This window comes from Hyla sarda, chromosome 4 (assembly GCF_029499605.1).
Source record: "Hyla sarda isolate aHylSar1 chromosome 4, aHylSar1.hap1, whole genome shotgun sequence".
Lineage (NCBI taxonomy): Eukaryota > Metazoa > Chordata > Amphibia > Anura > Hylidae > Hyla > Hyla sarda.
In genome coordinates, this window is record NC_079192.1 from 84,753,464 (window position 1) to 84,774,458 (window position 20,995).

Here is a 20,995-nt window from a genome sequence, read left to right on the forward strand (position 1 = left end):
GCATTTCTCTTCTGCATGCTGAGTAAAAAAAAAAAAAAACAGTTCTCTTACCTAGAGACAGTTTTCCGGTATGAGAAGACTCATGCAGATCAGCCAATGCCTCCCACCTGGTGTCAGGCATGGATCAGATGGTAATGTATGGGATGCAGATGTTGTAAGACTTTAGAATGTTATATAAAAATTACACATTTACTATGGTATGGTATTGATGGTATTGACATATTACTTGTTTATACCTCTTGGTGCTTTAGCTCTGTTAAAACACAACTCTAACAACACAGCGGTATATAAAAAAAGATTAGAAGTCTGATTCTTACCAAAACTGGTTCAGTTTCTGTCCTTAAAGTGGTACTCTGCCCTCAGACATCTCATGCCCTATCCAAAGGATAGGGGTTAAAATGTCTGATCGTGGGGGTCCTGCCTCTGGGGACCCCCATGATATTTCCTGCGGCACACTAGACATCCGTGCACAAAGCGAACTTCGCTCCGTACCGGATGACTGGCCATGCAGGGCAGAGGCACATGATGTCACGGTAACGCCCACTCGTGATGTCAAGGTCATGCCCCCTCAATGCAAGTCTATGGACATAGACTTGAATTGAGAGGCTATGGCAGTGACGTCACAAGCGGGGAGTGGCAGTGACGTCCCGAGCCTCTGGCGCTGCACCCGATACTCTGAACAAATGCCTGGTCCAGCAGGGATATCACGGGGGTCCCCAGCAGCGGGACCCCCGTGATCAGACATCTTATGGGGCATAAGATGTCTAGGGGCGGAGGACCCCTGTAAGTAAAGAAAAGGTACAGTGTGGCAATAAAGTATTTAGTCAGCTACCATTTGTGCAAGTTCTCACACTTAAAAAGGTATATCATAGGTATACCTCAACTATGAGAGACATAATGAGAAAAAAAATCCATAAAATCACATTGTCTGATTTTTAAAGAATTTATTTGCAAATTATGGTGGAAAATAAGTATTTGGTCACCTACAAACAAGCAAGATTTCTGTCTCTCATAGACCTGTAAATTCTTCTTTAAGAGTCCTCTCTGTCCTCCACTCATTACCTGTATTAATAGCACCTGCTTGAACTTATCAGTATAAAAGACCCCTGTCCAAAAGCTCAAACAGTTACACTCCAAACTCCACTATGGCCAAAACCAAAGAGCTGTCGCAGGACACCAGAAACAAAATTGTAGACTTGCACCAGGCTGGGAAGACTGAATCTGCAATAGGCAAGCAGCTTGGTGTGAAGAAATAAACCATGTGAGCAATTATTAGAAAATGGAAGACATACAGGACCACTGATAATCTCCCTCGATCTGGGGGCTCCACGCAAGATCACCCTGTGGTGTCAAAATGATCACAAGAATGGTGAGCAAAAATCCTACAACCACACGGGGGGACTTAGTGAATGACCTGCAGAGAGATTGGACCAAAGTTACAAAAGCTACCATCAGTAACACATTACGCTGCCAGGGACTCAAATCATGCAGTGCCAGACATGTGCCCCTGCTTAACCCCTTAACCTGTACGTCCTGAGTCCTTTCCCTTTCTATAACGCGGGGCCATGGCGTGGCCCCGCGTCATAGCAGGTCTGACCCGGCCTCTAACAACGTCCGGGACCTGTGGCTAATAGCGCACAGCACTAATCACAGTGCCGCGCGCTATTTACCCTTTAGATGCGGCATTCAAAGTTGAACGCCACGTCTAAAGAGAAAGTAAAACCATCCCGGTTAGCTCAGGGAGCTGTTCGGGATCGTCACGGCAAAATTGCAGGATCCCGAACAGCTTACAAGACAACCGGAGGTTCCCTACCTGCCTCCATGCTGTCCGATCACCGAATGACTGCTCACTGTTCAGTGCCTGAGATCCAGGCATAAGCAGTCAAGCAGCAGAATCCTTGATCACTGGTTTCCTATGAGAAACCAGTGATCAATGTAAAATATCAGTGTGTGCAGTGTTATAGGTCCCTATGAGAGCTATATATTGCAACAAAAAATAAAAAAAAATTAATAAAAATCATTTAACCCCTCCTCTAATAAAAGTTTGAATCCCCCCTTTTTCCATAAAAAAAAAACAAAAAAAAATGTGTAAATAAAAATAAAAATAAACATATGTGGTATCACCACGTGTGGAAATGTCCGGAATTATAAAAATATATAATTAATTAAACCGCACGGTCAATGGCATGCGCGCAAAAAATTCCAAAGTCCAATATAGTGTATTTTTGGTCACTTTATATCATCAAAAAATTAATAAAAAGTGATTAATAAGATTGATCAATACAAAAATGGTACCGCTAAAAACTTCAGATCACGGCGCAAAAAATTACCCTCATACCGCCCCATATGCGGAAAAATAAAAAAGTTATAGGGGTCAGAAGATGACAATTTTAAACGTATAAATTTTCCTGCATGTAGTCATGATTTTTTTCAGAAGTACGACAAAATCAAACCTATATAAGTAGGGTATCATTTTAATTGTATGGACCTACAGAATAAAGATAAAGTGTAATTTTTACCAAAAAAAGTATGGCGTAGAAACAGAAGCCCCCAAAAGTTGCAAAATGGCGTATTTTTTTCAATTTTGCATCACAGTGATTTTTTTTACGTTTTGCCGTAGGTTTTTGGGTAAAATGACTGACGTCATTACAAAGTAGAATTGGTGGTACAAAAAATTAGCAATCATATAGATTAATAGGTGCAAAATTGAAAGAGTTATGATTTTTTAAATTTAAGGAGGAGAAAATGAAAGTGTAAAAACGGAAAAACCCCTGGTCCTTAAGGGGTTAAGGACTCAGCCCATTTTCACCTTAGGGACTCAGCCCTTTTTTTTAATTCTGACCACTGTCACTTTATGTATTAATAACTCCTTTTACCTTTTATTCTGATTTTGAGATAGTGGTAAATTTCCATTGTTTCTTGCATCCTTTCCAAGTTTCTTGAAACTTTCTGCTTGTAAGGAAAATGGATATTCCAAATAAATTTTGTATTGATTCACAATTACAATATGTCTACTTTATGTTGGCATTATAAAGTTGACATGTTTTTACTTTTTGGAGACATTAGAGGGCTTCAAAGTATAGCTGCAATTTTCAAAATTTTCATGAAAAATTCAAAATCTGAATTTTTCAGGGACCAGTTAAGTTTGAAGTGGATTTGAGGGGCCTTTCTGTGAGAAATACCCCATAAATGACCCCATTATAGAAACTGCACCCCTAAAGATATTCAAAATAGCTACATGCATCAATTCTTTAATTGGCCTCAACATATCCTCAACATATCCCCACATCTCTTCTTTGAATAGTTATTGTGTAATATTATGTCTGATACTTGTCTTTATTTGTACCCCATAATTGTAAGCGCTGCAGAATCTGTAGGCGCTATATGAATTAAATAAATCAATATATGCACCAATGTATGCTATAATCCAACTACTAGACAATGCCATCTACTACCAGTGAAATATCATGATAAGTCAAAAATAGCATCAGGTGGCCACATCTTTGTTATGTATTTAAACTTGAAGATGACATTAATATATGATATTTTAAGTTATGGTCAGATTTCTAAAGGTGCGGCATATCTGGAGTCAGGAATGAAATGTTTCCTTTGGTATGGAGCAATTGTCATCTGCTTCATAAGTTTTTTTTTGCCTTTTTCTGGTTAAACACAGTAGATGTATAGTTTGAACTTCATGGACTCTTGTATTTTCTATACTTTCTTGACTATGTTACTATGGATAATAACTCTGTTGCCATTAAAAGGGGACTGAACAAAATACTTAGCAAAGGGTATGTTCTATCCCTTGCTAAGCACTCATTCGGAGAAGAACTATTGGCAGCTTATACTATACAGTAAAATAGGCAACGGGCACAACTTCTTTGCAGTCAATCTAACATGGATTGTTAAGTAGCAATAGCAGGGTTCAATGGATAGTGGTGGTGCTTAAAGGGGTTATCCACCATAAGGGGATTTTAGTATGTACCTGGCAGACAGTAATGGACATGCTTAGGAAGGATCTGCGCTTGTCTTGGGGCTAAGTGGCTGTGCTGTGAGATTACCATAATGAAGTTGAATTACACAGGGGAAAATATTGAACTCATGAAAAAAAGGGAGGTGCAAAAAGGCATGGAAAACCAAGAAGAACAGCTGAACTCTGTCAGTAATCAAAAAGCAACCCAGCAACTTGTCAATGCAAATTAATATCAACTGGTTCAGTCCCAATTGATGGTCTACAAAAAGGTCTCATGGTCAAGAGGTCACATAAGACACATCTCATAATGGGTAAAAGAAAAGGGTCATCTCAAGATATTTGCAACCTAATCATTATACATTTTAACAATGGTGTTGGTTACAGGTACATTTCTAAGCTTCTGAATGTTCCAGTGAGCACCCTTGGGGCCATAATATGAAAATGGAAAGACAATCACAAGATTTCAGACAGAAGAGTGAAAAGAAAAATCAGAAGGGTTGTCAAAGAGCCAAGAGCCAATTGTGGAGTGCTTTAAAAAGACATGAAATCTTGTCTCAAAGAAAACAGTAAGTAATGCAGTCCACCTCTCTGCCTTGTATGCACACTCTCCACACAATACTCCAAAAGTTTTCTGCTCAACTTTTGGAAAAGCCACTGAAATATTGGGGGAATAAAGTGTGGTCAGATGAGAGCAAAATGGAACAGTTTGGATGCCATAATACACACCATGCTTGAAGGAAAAATTAAACTGAACATCACCCTAAAAACACCATACCAACAGTAAAGTTTGGAGGTGGGAAAATTATGGTGTAGGGTGGAATTTCAGCAAATGGTACTGAAAACGTTACATAAATGAAGGAAGGATGAATGAGCAAATTTACCGAGACATTCTTGACAAACTTCTGCTGCCATCTACCAGGATGATGAAGATGAAATAAGGGTGTACATTTTAGCAAGATAATGATAAGAGATGAGTGAATCAAATATGACGAATCCGAATTCATTACGAATTTCATGAAAAATTTGATTTGCAACGAATGCAAATATTGCCGAGATTCTATCGTGCGAATCGCTTCATTAAACTCCCTTAAGTGCGGTCCAGGCTCCAGGGCATCTAAAATGGCCGATCCACATGTGAGGACATGGGGCAAGGAATCCTAAGAAGACATGAACAAGGGTAAGCAGGATGACCCTGAATCACATGCAGGATGCTGCCTATCAGCAGCAACCCCCCCCCCCCCGTGATGTCACAGCCCTATATAATCGGCAGCCATATTCTTGCTAGTCACTTCATCCTTTCACTGCAGAGAGATAGGACTGACAGGGCTTTGTGTGTTACACAGACAAGCTTTTTCAAGCAGCGTTTCACCTCCAAGTCACGTCAGCATTCTGGGGGACAGAGAGCAGAATTTTTACTGCAGCGATTAACCTCCAAGTCACTTTCTACATCATTGTATTAGAGAGAGCGGCAGAGAGCTGTGTGTTGCCTCATACATTTGAACAAGCTTGCTTAGCTGGAGAAATCTTAGCAGAGGATGGAGAAATAATTTTTCAGCGAAACTCTGTGTCTTTGTTCCACAACAAATGGTCTGCTGGTTATCCTAGTCTGTAGATTGTATAATACCTAGCAGTCCATACCTATTAGTCTTTGAGAGAGTGCAATTTTGGGTTTAGTACACAGCAACTGTGTGCTGCAGCACTGTTGTGCACTGCTGGTGTTGTGAAAAAATATGTTTTTTTTAAGCATACTGTAGCACATTTTTCTGCCCTCATGAGTGCATACCACATATCTAAATATAATTAGTGTACTATTTTGTGCCTGTTAGTCTGTCAAGGGTCTAGATAATGTGAGGGCTGAGAAAATGTGAAAGGTCAGGCAACATTAATCACCGGCTGGTTTTTTACTCCAATAGGTTTTTAAGCATACTGTAGCACATTTTTCTGCCCTCATAAGTGCATATCACATACCTACATATAAGTAGTGCACTATTTTGTACCTGTTAATCTGTCAAGGACCTAGATTTTGTAAATGGGCAGGAAAAAGTAATCACCAGCTGGTGTTTTACTCGAATACGTTTTTTAAGCATACTGTAGGGCCTTTTTCTGCCCTCAAAAGTGCATACCACATACCTACATCTAAGAAGTGTACTATTTTGTACCTGTTAAACTCTCAAGGGCCTACATACTGTGAATGGACAGCCAAAAGTACACACCTGCTGGTGTTCTATACAAATACGGTTTTAAGCATAGTGAAGCATACTGTACTACCCTCATATACGCACTAAGTATGTCAGGCAGAGAAATGCCCGGACCGGCATAGAGGAGTGGCAGGGGCCTAAATTCCTCAGGCAGCAGGAGTCACAGCGAGAGGCCTGATCTCCCGAAATCACTTAGCGGTCCTGTCTCGACCAGCAACCCATCTGCCGTCATTGATTAGTTAACACGGTCATCCACTTCATCACAAGTGACATCTGATACCCCCAGTCAACAGTCAGACACTACCCTCAGTTGGCATGGCCCGGAAGCAGTCCCTGACCTCCCATTACATCTGTCCTATGCTGTTCCCTCCCCTAAAGAAGTATCTTATGCTGTGAATTCAGCTCCATTATTCAGTGAGGAGGATCTAATAGAGGATAGTCAGCAGCTACTGCCCAGCCAAGAAGTGGAGGAGAAATCCACTGTTTCCTCCACTAGGCAGGCACGTAGTGATGAGGAGAGTGACATGGGAGGTGGTGTTGCCAGAGTTGAGGGTCCTGAAGCAGACACTGTTGCGGAACCTAAGGAGGATATCAGTGACGTTTAGACACTTGTTGATTATGAAGCCGATAGCAATTGGGAGCTGGGTGCAGAAGGGGCTTCATCATCATCAGGAGAAGAGGGTTGCAGTTTGCCCGTGAGGCCGCAGCTGAGCCAGAAAGGTGGTAGCATGGTTTACAGTCAGCATGGTGGCCGAAGTAGAATTACTGGAGCCAAACGTGTCTGGGGGAGACTACCTGCTCTGTGGCATCCTACCTCAACGGGAGGTAGTGTAACAGGGGTTCCTAGAGTCTGTGGCAGTAGCAGTCAATCAGTGCGGACTGTTGGTGTGAAAATCAGCTACTCGGCGGTGTGGCAGTTTTTAATCAAGCATCTAGAGGAGGTTAACATAGCCACATGCAAGAAGTGTTGGCAGAAGGTGAAGCGTGGCCAGGGTCCCAATGTTGGCACCACGGCCATGTGATGACATATGAACCATGGCTCTGATGTAGTGGTCCAGCCTGCTGCATGACCCAGTGGCATGCCGCCCCCTCTTTCAGCCAGCCAAGGCTCCACCACCTCAGCCGAAGGGAGCTGTGTGTCATACCCTCCTTCTGTTGCTCCAGGTGCTCCTGCTCCTCCTAATTTTAGTAAATAATTCAGCCAACAATCCATCAGCAAAGCCATGTCCAAGAGACATGACCCCACTCATCCAATGGAGCAGAAGCTGAATGTGTTCTTGTCCAAGTTGCTGGTGTTGCAGTCTCTCCCTTTTCAAGCAGTGGACTCTGCACTTTTCAGAGAACTGATGGCTTGTGCCAAGCTGAGTAGGAGAGTTCCAAGCCGTCATTTCTTTGCGAAGAAGGCAGTACCAGCCCTGCACAATTTTGTGGAAGAGAAGGTGGGCCATTCCTTGAGCCAGTTGGTGTGTACCAAAGTGCACCGCAGCGCCGTCATCTGGAGCTGTAACTATGGTCAATGACAATACATGTTCTCTACAGCTCATTGGGTGAATTTGGTTCCTGCACAGCCACAACCCCAACTTGGACAGGTCACGTCGCTTCCTCCTCCACGCTCTCAGGCCATTGGTCCTGTGACAGTGTTGAACTTCTGCCTCCTCATCTTCCACCGTGTCCTCAGCCTCCACTGCACAGACAAGTCTCAGTGCCCCTCCAGCATACCATGTGTCCAGGGCACTGCGGTGTCACACTGTTCTTCACATGGTTTGCCTTGGCGAACTGATTCACACAGGGAAGGAACTGCTAAAAGTCATTCAAAAAGAAATCAGAGCATGGCTTACTCCACAAAAACTGGAAATAGAAACCATGGTGATTGACAATGGGAAGAATATCTTATCTCTCAAGGAAGGCTGGGCCATGCGTCCTGCATGGCACTCGTGTTCAATCTGGTTATCAAGCGGTTCCTGAAGTGATCCCCCCCTTTGCAAAATATCCTAACAATGGGAAGGAAACTTTACATGCACTTCACCCACTCGTGCACCGCAATGCACACTCTCCTTGAGCTGCAGTGTCAGAACGGTATCCCTAAAATAGGCTGTGCAATTCAGCCACTATATGGTTTACTGATGCTGCTGAGCATGAAACATTACCAGCTAGCTACCATAAATCTTCAATTAAAATGTTTAAATTCATCTTTTAATCTTAGGGATTGTGAGACCCTATGGTCTCCTCATGCTGCCACCAACTCCAGGCTGTGTCATTCAGCAAATATACGGTCTCCTCTTGCTGCCACCAATTCCAGGCTGTGTCATTCTGACAGATTATGGTCTCCTCATGCTGCTGCCACCTCTAGGCTCTGTCATTGTGCAACCATGTTACTCCTTGTTAGTTTGGGTTTTTTGGTCATGCAGTATTAGTTCAAAGTAAACACCAGGACATTTAACTAGGGAATCTAGCATAAATCTTAATTTAAAAAAATCAATGTATTCTTTTCAAGACTGAGGCCCTATGGTTGTCAACGTCATATTACCTGTGGAATTATCAAACGAATCCAATGAAACAGCTCTGAGTGACAACAATGAATCATAATTGATTAAATGAAACATTCACACTTTCACAGTCAGGGGGGTGCTGAGAGGCAGGGGCTGGGACAGATGTTAGCTCGCCTAGAGGCGGACCACCAGCTCGATGCTCACCAGAATGGGTAATCAAAAAATCTAAATAAATTCAAATTAAATTAAATAAAAATTACATAAAAAATCTTCCACATCCAGATGCTCTACGCCAGGGATTCTAATAGCGATGCCTGTAATCTGCATGTCATACTGAATAACAGTATTATTTAACTACTGTATATACTCGAGTATAACCCGAGTTTTTCAGCACGATTTTTCGTGCTGAAAACACCTCCCTCGGCTTATACTCGAGTGAACTCTACTCCTCTAAATATCTTCATCAGTGGTCTTCAACCTGCGGACCTCGAGATGTTGCAAAACTACAACTCCCAGCAAGCCCGGACAGCCATCGGCTGTTTTGAAACCTCTGTAGGTCCGCAGGTTGAAGACCACTGCGGCCTTTGTCATCATCCAGCCCCCCCCCCACTTTTGTTTTGTACTCACCCCTCCTCAGCGGGAAGTTAGGGTGAGCTGGTCCGGGCCATCTATGCTGCAGGGACCGTCTGGTGGGGATGTTTAGTCGTTGCAGGCTGTCCTTTTTCACCGGGGGGGCCTCTTCTCTGCGCTTCGGGCCCGGCCCCGGATTAATGATGTTGCCTTGACGACGACGCACAGAGACATTCATGCACAACGTCCCTGTGCGTTTTTGTCAAGGCAACATCACTAATCCGGGCCCGAAGTGCGGAGAAGAGCCCCCCCCCCAGTGAAAATGGACAGCCCGCAACGACTAACCATCCCCACCTAAGGGTCACTGCAGCATAGATGGCCTGGACCAGCTCCCGCGGAACGCAAGTACAGCTGATCGGTCCTCCGGTCCATCCTCTTCATACTTCCGTGTGTAACGAAGCGTCACATGGCGCTCAGCCTATCGCCGGCTGAGGCAGAACTTTGCGGTGGCCCGCGATAGGCTGAGCGCCATGTGACGCTTTGTTACACATGGAAGTATGAAGATGGACCGGAGGACCGATCAGCTGTAGTGGCGCTCCGCGGGAACCCAGGAAGGTGAGAGATGGTTCATTTTCATTTTTTTTCGCAGCCTGGGCAGGACGGAGCAGGAATACTCAGCACCAGAGTACTCCTTTAATGTCTGAGCTTATTTGTTTTGGTTTCTTTTGATTTCTGTTACCAACATCTGGTGAAAATTTCACGTCAATAGGTTTTTTGGAAATGTATTTAGGGAGAAAAATGGTGATGTGTTCAATGCTTATTTTACCCAGCATGTGGAGAAGGTCTGTGTTTATGTATTGTATACACTTTTAATAAGGAGTAAAAGGACGGATGGTAAGTTCTCAGTTAATTCTCTTTTTTTTTTTTTTTTTCTATAGCTAACTAAACTATAAAACTTTGTAAGAGAATCATTAACCTCCATATACTAATCTCCCCCCCTCTCAAGTCTGTGATCCACTGCACAATGATAACTCCATGACTTTTCTACTATGCTTTCTGACACCTCTCCCCTCTACCCCCCAACCAAAAGACAAAGGTTCTATACTGTCACATTCTGTCACACCCACAACTTTTCATTGCAAGATGACTAAATGTATGCTTTTTAAAATACATTATATCATATTAGCTGATATTATACTTATAATAAAAATGCTTTGCTTATACAGCGCACACAAATACTGCAGTGCTGTACACTGTCCCCACTGAGAGAACCAGGAGGAAACCCATGCAAACACGAGGAGCACATACAAACATCTTTGATCCTAGGACCCCAACCCTGCCTAGCAATAGTGCTAACCACTGAGCCACAGTGCTGCCCATGCTTTGATCCTTTTCTAGGTTGCAACATGCTCATTTGGCTAATGGAAGCAATCACCATTTCCTTAGGAGGAAACCTCCAGGGTTCCTAGAAAAATTATCTTGTAAAGCCATTAAAACATAAAATAGCTATAAGAAAATAATTGCACAAAGCCAACATGGTTTTCCAAGACAGGGTTAAGTAGTGTATCACCAAGTCAGTAAAAAATAAAATAAAAACAAGACCAGTGTGAGAAATAAAAACATCATTAGAAGAGAAAACAGAAAGACAGGAATCAAAGGGACATAACTATGAAAGAGACAGACAAGTTAATGACCAAGTCTAGATGCAACAACAGTCTGGGTTATAAGACAGAAAATTGAATGCTATAGAAAAGGTTTAGGTGGCTGCTGGAGGACAAATATGTACAAAAAAAAAGTTTTAACTTCAATGGCATCATTTCTAGGGACATACAGTCATGGCCATAAGTGTTGGCACCCCTGACATTTTTTCAAGGAAATGAAGTATTTCTCACAGAAAAGGATTGCAGTAACACATATTTTGTTATACACATGTTTATTCCCTTTGTGTGTATTGGAACTAAACCAAAAAAGGAGGAAAAAAAGCAAATTGGACACAATGTGACACCAAACTCCAAAAATGGGCTGGACAAAATTATTGCCACCCTTTCAAAATTGTGGAAACATAAGATTGTTTCAAGCATGTGATGCTCTTTTAAACTCACCTGGAGCAAGTAATAGGTAAGAGCAATATAAAAATCACTGTTTACCGATAACGGAATGAGGCCTACAAAGAAAAGAACACAGTACCTACAGTAAAATATGGTGGAGGTTCAATGATGTTTTGGGGTTGTTTTGCTTCCTCTTGCACTGGGTGCCTTGAATGTGTACAAGGCATCATGAAATCTGAAGATTACCAATGGATTTTGGGTCACACTGTACAGCCCAGTGTCAGAAAGCTTAGTTTGCATCCAAGATCTCGGGTCTTCCAGCAGGACAATGACCCCAAACTCCCCAAAAGCACCTAGAAATGGGTGGCAACAAAGCGATGGAGAGATCTGAAGTGCCCAGCAATAAGTCCAAATCTAAATTCCATTGAATACCTGTAGAGAGATCTTAAAATTGCTGTTGGGAAAAGGCTCTTCCAATAGGAAAGACCTGGAGCAGTTTGCAAAGGAAGAGTGGTCCAACATTCCTGCTGAGAGGTGTCAGAAGCTCATTGATGGTTATAGGAAGCGACTGATTTCAGTTATTTTTTCCAAAGGGTGTGCAACCAAATATTAAGTTAAGGGTTCCAATAATTTTGTCCAGACCATTTTTGGAGTTTGATGTGACATTATGTCCAATTTGCTTTTTTCCCTCCCTTTTTGGTTTAGTTCCAATACACACAAATGGAATATACATGTGTATAGCAAAACATGTATTACTGCAAACCTTTTCTGTGAGAAATACTTAATTTTCTTGAAGAATTTCAGGGGTGCCAACATTTACGGCCATGACTATAGCCATAGGGTAATATTTCACAACCATTGTGAAATTCCTGGTTCTGATGCAACTGTGCCTCCTATAGTTTTGCCCTTGTCAGTGATGGGCCACAGAGGTGATGTGGAAGATGAATTGAGGTCAGCAAGAGACATATAAGGTAAGAGGTACTATTTCCTTTGGGGAAACTGCAGCATTGGCACAGTGGAGGTCCAAAACTTGCTAGATCCAGCTGGCCCTGCTTAGTAGCCCTTGACAAGCAATTCAATTTATTTAGTGAGTGATTGAAATTAGAGCAGGAGGACTCCACTAGGCCTACTTTCCTTGATAGTTCTAAGTGTACTGCTGTGGGGAAGGCAGAGTGACAGGTGTTATTACATGATCTACCATAGACAGCCATATAATGGTCTGGGAGTTGTCCAGCAGGCACACAGGGATGGGGGAGCGAGAAGGCAGAGCTGCATAATTATACAGAGCAAAGGACTCATAATAATCAACATTCTCTCTGCCAACTTAAAGGGTGCATGCACACCACATTTTCAGGCTATGGTTGCTGTATCGGCTGGACCGGCACTGAAATCCATTGACTTTAATGAGCAGACCGGAGTCACCGTTTGACTCTGGTTGGCTCATTTCTGCCCCGTATCCGTTTTTGTGACTGGACCTAAAACCGTAGTATACTACGGTTTTAGATCACCGTAGTATACTACGGTTTTAGGTCCGGTCAGAAAACCGGATACGGGTCAAATATGAGCCGACCGGTGTCAATTCTTACTCCTTTCTTTCTAGTAAAATTATACTTAAAGGGGTTCTCTGGTGGAAAACTTTTTCTTTAAAAAATAAACTGATGCCATAAAGTTAAACAGATTTGTAAATTACTTCTATTAAAAAAATCTTAATCCTTCCAGTTCTTATTAGCTGCTGAATACTACAGAGGAAATTATTTTCTTTTTGGATTTATTTTCTTTCTGTCCACAGTGTTCTCTGCTGACACCTCTGTCCATGTCAGGAACAGTTCCTAAAATGGACAGAGGTGTCAGCAGAGAGCACTGTCGGCAGACAAAAAAAGAAAATCAAAAAGAAAAGACTTCCCTTTGTATTCAGCAGCTAATAAGTACTGGAAGGATTACAATTTTTTTTATAGAAGTAATTTACAAACCTGTATGAGTTCAGCTCCACAAAGGGCACGCTGTATAATAGAATATTTTGTTCATCTGATGAACAACTCCTTGGAATGCTATACAATTGTTATAGGTATCCTGTGCAGCGTTCGCGGCTTTCTTGCTCATCTTTCTCTGCTGTAGCTTTGAAATATGCCTCACGCAGTCCTGAAAAGCTCCCAGTCCACATCTTAAAACATCTTACCGAGACAAACACACACTCAACAAACAAAAGCCGCCATTTACAGAGCAAATCAAACAGAACTTCTCACCTGGGTCAGATTCTGTTTTCTTACTCTTGATTCTTCGCCTCTACTTATTTTAACACCTCTACTGTTTGATGTTCACAAAACAAAAGGACTAGGAAATATAGGATAAAGGATACAATGTAATTGTATGTTTAAATGTAATGCCACCGTGTGATCACCATACACATTTCTTTCAATGATTTTTATAGAAGCACTGCAGTTTTTTTTGTTTTTTTTTGCCCATAACATGCACACTCACCATTACTTGTCATACAGCACCCTTTGTTTCATTACAATGCAGCTGTATCTATGCTATGCCTTTCATGGCTCTAATTCAGTCATGTGATCATCATTCTGAAAGTTACATGGCTTAATGTGTCTAAAGGAAGTCAGTCCTGAGTCAGCTGACTTCCTGTGAATTACCCCACATATTAGTTTGCTCTGGTTACCTCACAGACCCCCCCCCCTCCCAGATCTGTATGCTGCTGCTATTTTCATTGAATCATGCTATAAAGTAGATATACTAGTGGGAGAATACCCCTTTAAAGGGGAAGAGAGCAGTATAAAAGAAACATGGCAGTTGGGAGCAGTTTTAATAACATTAGCTGAATATCATACAAACAATACAATATATTTCAAAGTGGCAATATATTCCATGTTATGTATTACTTTTTACTCATTTCTTTCTTGTAAAATTATACTTAAAGGGGTACTCTGGTGGAAAACAACTGATGCCAGAAAGTTAAACAGATTTGTAAATTACTTCTTTTAAAATTGTTTAATCCTTCCAGTACTTATTGGTGTCTGTGTACTACAGAGGAAATCCTTTTCTTTTTGGCTTTCTTTTCTGTCACGACCATAGTGCTCTCTGCTGACACATCTGTCCATGTCAGGAACTGTCCAGAGCAGAAGAAAATCCCAATAGCAAACACATGCTTCTCTGGACAATTTCTAAAATGGACAGAGGTGTCAGCAGAGAGCACTGTGGTCATGACAGAAAAGAAATCCAAAAAGAAAAGAATTTCCTCTGTATTATACTGCTGCTAATAAGTACTGGAATGGTTAAGAATTTTTTTATAGAAGTAATTTACAAATCTGTTTAACTTTCTGGCACCAGTAAATAAAAAAGAATGTTTTCCACCAGACTACCCGTTTAAGGCATGTGTTTGGTGTATACAGTCATGGCCGTAAATGTTTGCACCCCTGAAATTTTTCTAGAAAATGAAGTATTTCTCAAAGAAAAGGATTGTAGTAACACATGTGTATTCCCTTTGTGTGTATTGTAACTAAACCAAAAAAGAGAGGGAAAAAAGCAAATTTGACATACTGTCACACCAAACTCCATAAATGGGCTGGAAAAAATTATTGGCACCCTATAAAAATTTTAAAAAATAAGATTGTTTCAAGCATGTGATACTCCTTTAAACTAACCTCGGGCAAGTAACAGGTGTGGGCAATATAAAAATCACACCTGAAAGCAGATGAAAAGGAGAGAAGTTCACTTAGTCTTTGCATTGTGTGTCTGTGTGTGCCACACTAAGCACGGGCAACAGAAATAGGACTGTCTGAGGACTTGAGAACCAAAATTGTGGAAAAATATCAACAATCTCATTGTTACAAGTTCATCTCCAGAGATCTAGATTTGCCTTTGCCCACAGTGCGTAACATTATCAAAAAGTTTGCAACCCATGACACTGTAGCTAATCTCCCTGGGCATGGACAGAAGAGAAAAATTAATGAAAAGTGTCAATGCAGGATAGTGCGGATGGTGGATAAGCAGCCCCAAACAAGTTCCAAAGATATTCAAGCTGTCCTGCAGGCTCAGGGAGCATCAGTGTCAGCGCGAACAATCCAACGACATTTAAATGAAATGAAGCGCTATGGCAGGAGACCCAGGAGGACCCCACTGCTGACACAGAGACATAAAAGCAAGACTACATTTTGCCAAAATGAAATTGAGTAAGCCAAAATCCTTCTGGGAAAACATCTTGTGGACAGATGAGACCAAGATAGATCATTTTGGTAAAGCACATCATTCTACTGTTTACTGAAAATGGAATGAGGCCTACAAAGAAAAGAACACAGTACCTACAGTGAAATATGGTGGCGGTTCAATGATGTTTTGGGGTTGTTTTGCTGCCTTTGGCACTGTGTGCAAGGCATCATGAAATCTGAGGATTTTGCGTCGCATTGTACAGCCCAGTGTCAGAAAGCTGGGTTTGCATCCGAGATCTTGGGTCTTTCAGCAGGACAATGACCCCAAACAAAAAGCACCCAGAAATGGATGGCAACAAAGCACTGAAGAGTTCTGAAGTGGCCAGCAATGAGTCCAGATCTAAATCCCATTGAACAACTGTGGAGAGATCTTAAAATTGCTGTTGGGAAAAGGCAGCCTTCCAGTAAGAGAGACCTGGAGCAGTTTTCAAAGGAAGAGTGGTCCAACATTCCGGCTGAGAGGTGTAAGAAGCTTATTGATGGTTATAGGAAGTGACTGATTTCAGTTATTTTTTCCAAAGGGTGTGCAACCAAATATTAAATTAACCCCTTAAGGACACATGATCTATAACGCGGGGTCACGGCATGGCCTCTAACAACGGCCGGGACCCGTGGCTAATAGCGCGAGGCATTGATCGCGGTGCCGCGCGCTACTAACCCTTTAGACGCGGCGTTCAAAGTTCAAAGTTGAACGTGTCTAAAGTGAAAGTGAAAGTATGCCGGTTAGTTCAGAGGGCTGTTCGGGATAGCCGCGGCGAAATCGCAGCATCCCGAACAGCTTACAGGACAACTGGAGGATCCCTACCTACCTCCTCGGTGTCCGATCACCGAATGACTGCTCAGTGCCTGAGATCCAGACATGAGCAGTCAAGCGGCAGAATCATCGATCACTGGTTTCTTATGAGAAACCAGTGATCAATGTAAAAGATCAGTGTGTGCAGTGTTATAGGTCCCTATGGGAGCTATAACACTGAAAAAAAAAGTGAAAAAAAAGTGAATAAAGATCATTTAACCCCTCCCCTATTAAAAGTTTGAATCACCCCCCTTTTCCAATAAAAAAAACACAGTGTAAATAAAAATAAAAATAAACATATATGGTATCGCCGCGTGCGGAAATGTCCGAATTATAAAAATGTATTGTTAAGTAAACCGCACGGTCAATTGCGTACGCGCAAAAAAATTCCAAAGTCCAAAATAGTGCATTTTGGTCACTTTTTATATCATTAAAAAATGAATAAAAAGCGATCAAAAAGTCCCATCAATGCAAAAATGTTACCGTTAAAAACTTCAGATCACGGCGCAAAAGAGGAGCCCTCATACCGCCCCATACGTGGAAAAATAAAAAAGTTATAGGGGTCAGAAATGACAATTTTAAACGTATTAATTTTCCTGCATGAAGTTATGATTTTTTTCAGAAGTACAACAAAATCAAAACTATATAAGTAGGGTATGATTTTAATCATATGAACCTACAGAATAAAGATAAGGTGTCCTTTTTACTGAAAAATGTGCTACGTAGAAACGGAAGCCACCAAAAGTTACAAAAAACTGCGTTTTTTTTTTCAATTTTGTCTCACAATGATTTTTTTCCCCGTTTCACCGTAGATTTTTGGGTAAAATAACTGACGTCATTACAAAGTAGAATTGGTGGCACAAAAAATAAGCAATCATATGGATTTTTAGGTGCAAAATTGAAAGAGTTAGGATTTTTTAAAACAAGGAGCAAAAAACGAAAATGCAAAAACGGAAAAACCCCCGGTCCTTAAGGTGTTAAGGGTGCCAATAATTTTGTCCAGCCCATTTTTGGAGCTTGGTGTGACATTATGTCTAAAGATGAGCGAACTTTTCAAAAATTTGATTCGGCCGATTTGCCGAATTTTCCGATAAAGTTTGTTTCGATCCGAATTTTTTTGCGGCAAATCTATATTAAAAAAGGCTATTTCTAGCCTACATACAGCCTCTGTAGGGGTATTGAACACTTTGCTGTGTTCTAAAACGCATATGCAGTGTGCTGGGTTAGTGAAATAATACTGTTATTCAGAATAACATGCAGATTACCGGCATCGCTTTTAGAATCACTGACGCACAGCAGCACAATTACAGAGCCTGGTGGTGGCATCAGTGTCAGGAGACCATATAGTGGCTGAATGTCACAGCGTGGAGGTGTTGGCAGCATGAAACAGCTTGGATGAGGCTGAAGCATGAGGACACCATATAGTGGCTGAATGACACAGCGTGGAGGTGTTGGCAGCATGAGGAGACCATATAGTGGCTGAATGGCACAGCGTGGATGTGTTGGGAGCATGAGGACACCATATAGTGGATGAATGACGAAGCGTGGAGGTGTTGGCAGCATGAAGAGACCATATAGTGGCTGAATGACACAGTGTGGAGGTGTTGGCAGCATGAGGACACCATATAGTAGCTGAATGACACAACATGGACATGTTGTCAGCATGAGGAGACCATATAGTGGCTGAATGACACAGCATGGAGGTGTTGGCAGCATGAGGAGACCATATAGTGGATGAATGGCACAGCCCGGAGTTGCCAGCAGCATGAGTAGGCACTAGGCCTTCACAATCCCTAAGATTAAAAGATGAATTAAGAAATTTAAATCGAAGATTTTGGATAGCGGGTGCTACCTATAAGAAAATTTGAAATTACCAGACCCAGGCCCCACAGAGGCATCAGTAACCCATATATTGCTTTAATGACACAGACTGGAGTTGGCTGATGCACGAGTACACACCAGGGCTTCACAATCCCCCCCAAAAAACACCACAATTTTTGAAATTTAAAAAAAAAAGAGTTTGAATAGCGGGTGCTACCTATGAGAAAATTTTAAATTACCAGACCCAGGCCCCACATCGGCATCAGTAACTCATATATTGCCTAAATGACACAGCCTGGAGTTGGCTGATGCACGAGTACACACCAGGGCTTCACAATCCCTCCCAAAAAACACCACAATTTTAGAAATTTTTGAAAAAGATTTTGGATAGCGGGTGCTACCTATGAGAAAATTTGAAATTACCAGACCCAGGCCCAGCAGCGCCATCATTTTTTTCTTTGGAAATTAAAACAAACTTTGAGTGTCCCGGACCCCATCGTGTGGGTACGAAGGACCAAATCCAACAAGCCCCCACAGCAACATCATTAAAGCATATATTGCCTGAATGACACTGCCTGGAGTTGGCTGATTCACAAGTACACAGCAGGGTTTTACAAATCCTCCCCAAAAACACCACAATTTTAGACATTTTTTCAAAAAGATTTTGGATAGCGGGTGCTACTTATGAGAAAATTTGAAATTACCAGACCCAGGCACCACAGTAACCCATATATTGCCTGAATGACACAGCCTGGAGTTGGCTGATGCACGAGTACACACCAGGAATTCACAATCCCTACCAAAAAACACCACAATTTTAGAAATTTTTGAAAAAGATTTTGGATAACGGGTGCTACCTATGAGAATATGTGAAATTACCAGACCCAGGCCCCAGAGCGGCATCAGTAACCCATATATTGCCTGAATGGCACAGCCTGGAGTTGGCTGATGCACAAGTTCACACCAGGGCTTCACAATCCCCCCCAAAAAACACCACAATTTTTTAAATTTTTGAAAAAGATTTTGGATAGCGGGTGGTACCCATGAGAAAAATTGGAATTCCCAGACCCAGGCCCAGCAGCGCCATCATTTTTTGATTTGAAATTTAAAACAACCTTTGCGTGTACCAGACCCCAGCGTGTGGGTACGAAGGAACAAATCCAACAAGCCCCCACAGGGCTCATGTGGCCGTGAGATTTAGGTGCAACATCTCCCCTGCCCTGACCGGCCATTGTTTCCAAGACTTCTCGCCAAGGCAAACCTTGTGAAGAACAATGTGACACCGCCGTGACCTGCACACATGGTATGCTGAAGGGCCACTCAGACTTGTCCAGGCAGTGGAGGCTTAAGACACAGTGGAGGATGTGGAGGCGGAGTAGCACACTGTCACAGGACCAACGGGCTGACAGAGTGTAGCAGGAAGCAGCATTGAGTACACACCAGGGCTTCAGAATCCCAAAGAAAAAACAACCATTTTTAAAATAATTTTAAGAATATTTAGGACAGCGGGTGCTACCTATATGTTGCCTGAATGACACAGCCTGGAGTTGGCTGATGCATGAGTACACACTAGGGCTTCACAATCCCTCCAAAAAAACACAACAATTGTAGAAATTTATGAAGAAGACTTTTGGATAGCAGGTGCTACCTATGAGAAAATTTGAAATTCCCAGACCCAGGCCCAGCAGCGCCATCAGTAAACCATATATTGCCTGAATGACACAGGCTGGAGTTGGCTGATGCATGAGTACGCACCAAAGCTTCACAATCACTAATAAAAAGACAAACATTTTTGACGAAAAATGTTAACGAAAATTTAGGACAGCGAGTGCTCTCTATATATTACCAGAATTACGCAGCCTGGAGTTGGCTGCAGCATGAGGAGACCATTGAAATGTGTGATTTTTTTTATTTGAAATTTAAATCAAAATTTGTGTCCCGGACCCCGCCATGTGGATACAAAGGACCTAATCTCACAAGCACCCACAGGGCTCATGTGGCCGTAAGATGTAGGTGCAACGTCTCCATAGCCCTGACCAGCCATTTTTGGTTTTTGTACCTTTGTTTAAGAGCAAGCGCATATCCAAGAGTCCAGAAGACTCTATAATGCAGGACGGTGGACCACCAAAAGACATTCTTCTATAAAATAATTTTTTATGAAATAAAGAAGCAGAGTTTTTTTTTGTTGAGAATTTTACTTAAAAAATCACACGCAACAATCGTTCAATGGTGTAATGGTTATTATTGTGGAAAATTCAAGTTTATTACTGTGATCATTATCAGAAAATTTGAAAAAAACTCTACCCAAGAGTGTTTAATAACCCATACATTGCACCATAAATGTTGAAATTTGAATTAAGCATGTATGTATGTATTTCAAAAATCCTAAAATTAAAGGCCTAAGCCCAGAAGCATCATGAAGTCATGTAGTTCCTGAAAGACACAGGAGCAGTCAGGAATAGGCATCAGCAGTACCCAAGAGGCTTTAATAACCCCTTACATTGCACGATCACTCGCGAGATCGAGCAATAACCAGTCTTACGCCCTCAGATGTCTGGGGCTGCACGCTCGCTACACTGAACGGACCAGCGTGTGTCTATATTTCACGGACAGGTGCCGGTAACCCGCTGAACCCCGTTGGCGATAGGGATCAGGGATTGCAATTATTCCCCAGGAAAGAAGCATCACAACTAAGCGAGGGTTATAAGCTCGGGTTCATTAAGTCCCTGCCCTTTGTACACACCGCATGTCTCTAATACCGATTGGATGGTTTAGTGAGGTCCTCGGATTGGCCCCGGCGGGGTAGGAGAAGGCCCTAGCAGAGCGCCGAAAATTTTAAGATCATTGTTAAAATTTCCATTACCGTATTTTTCGCCCTATAGGACGCAC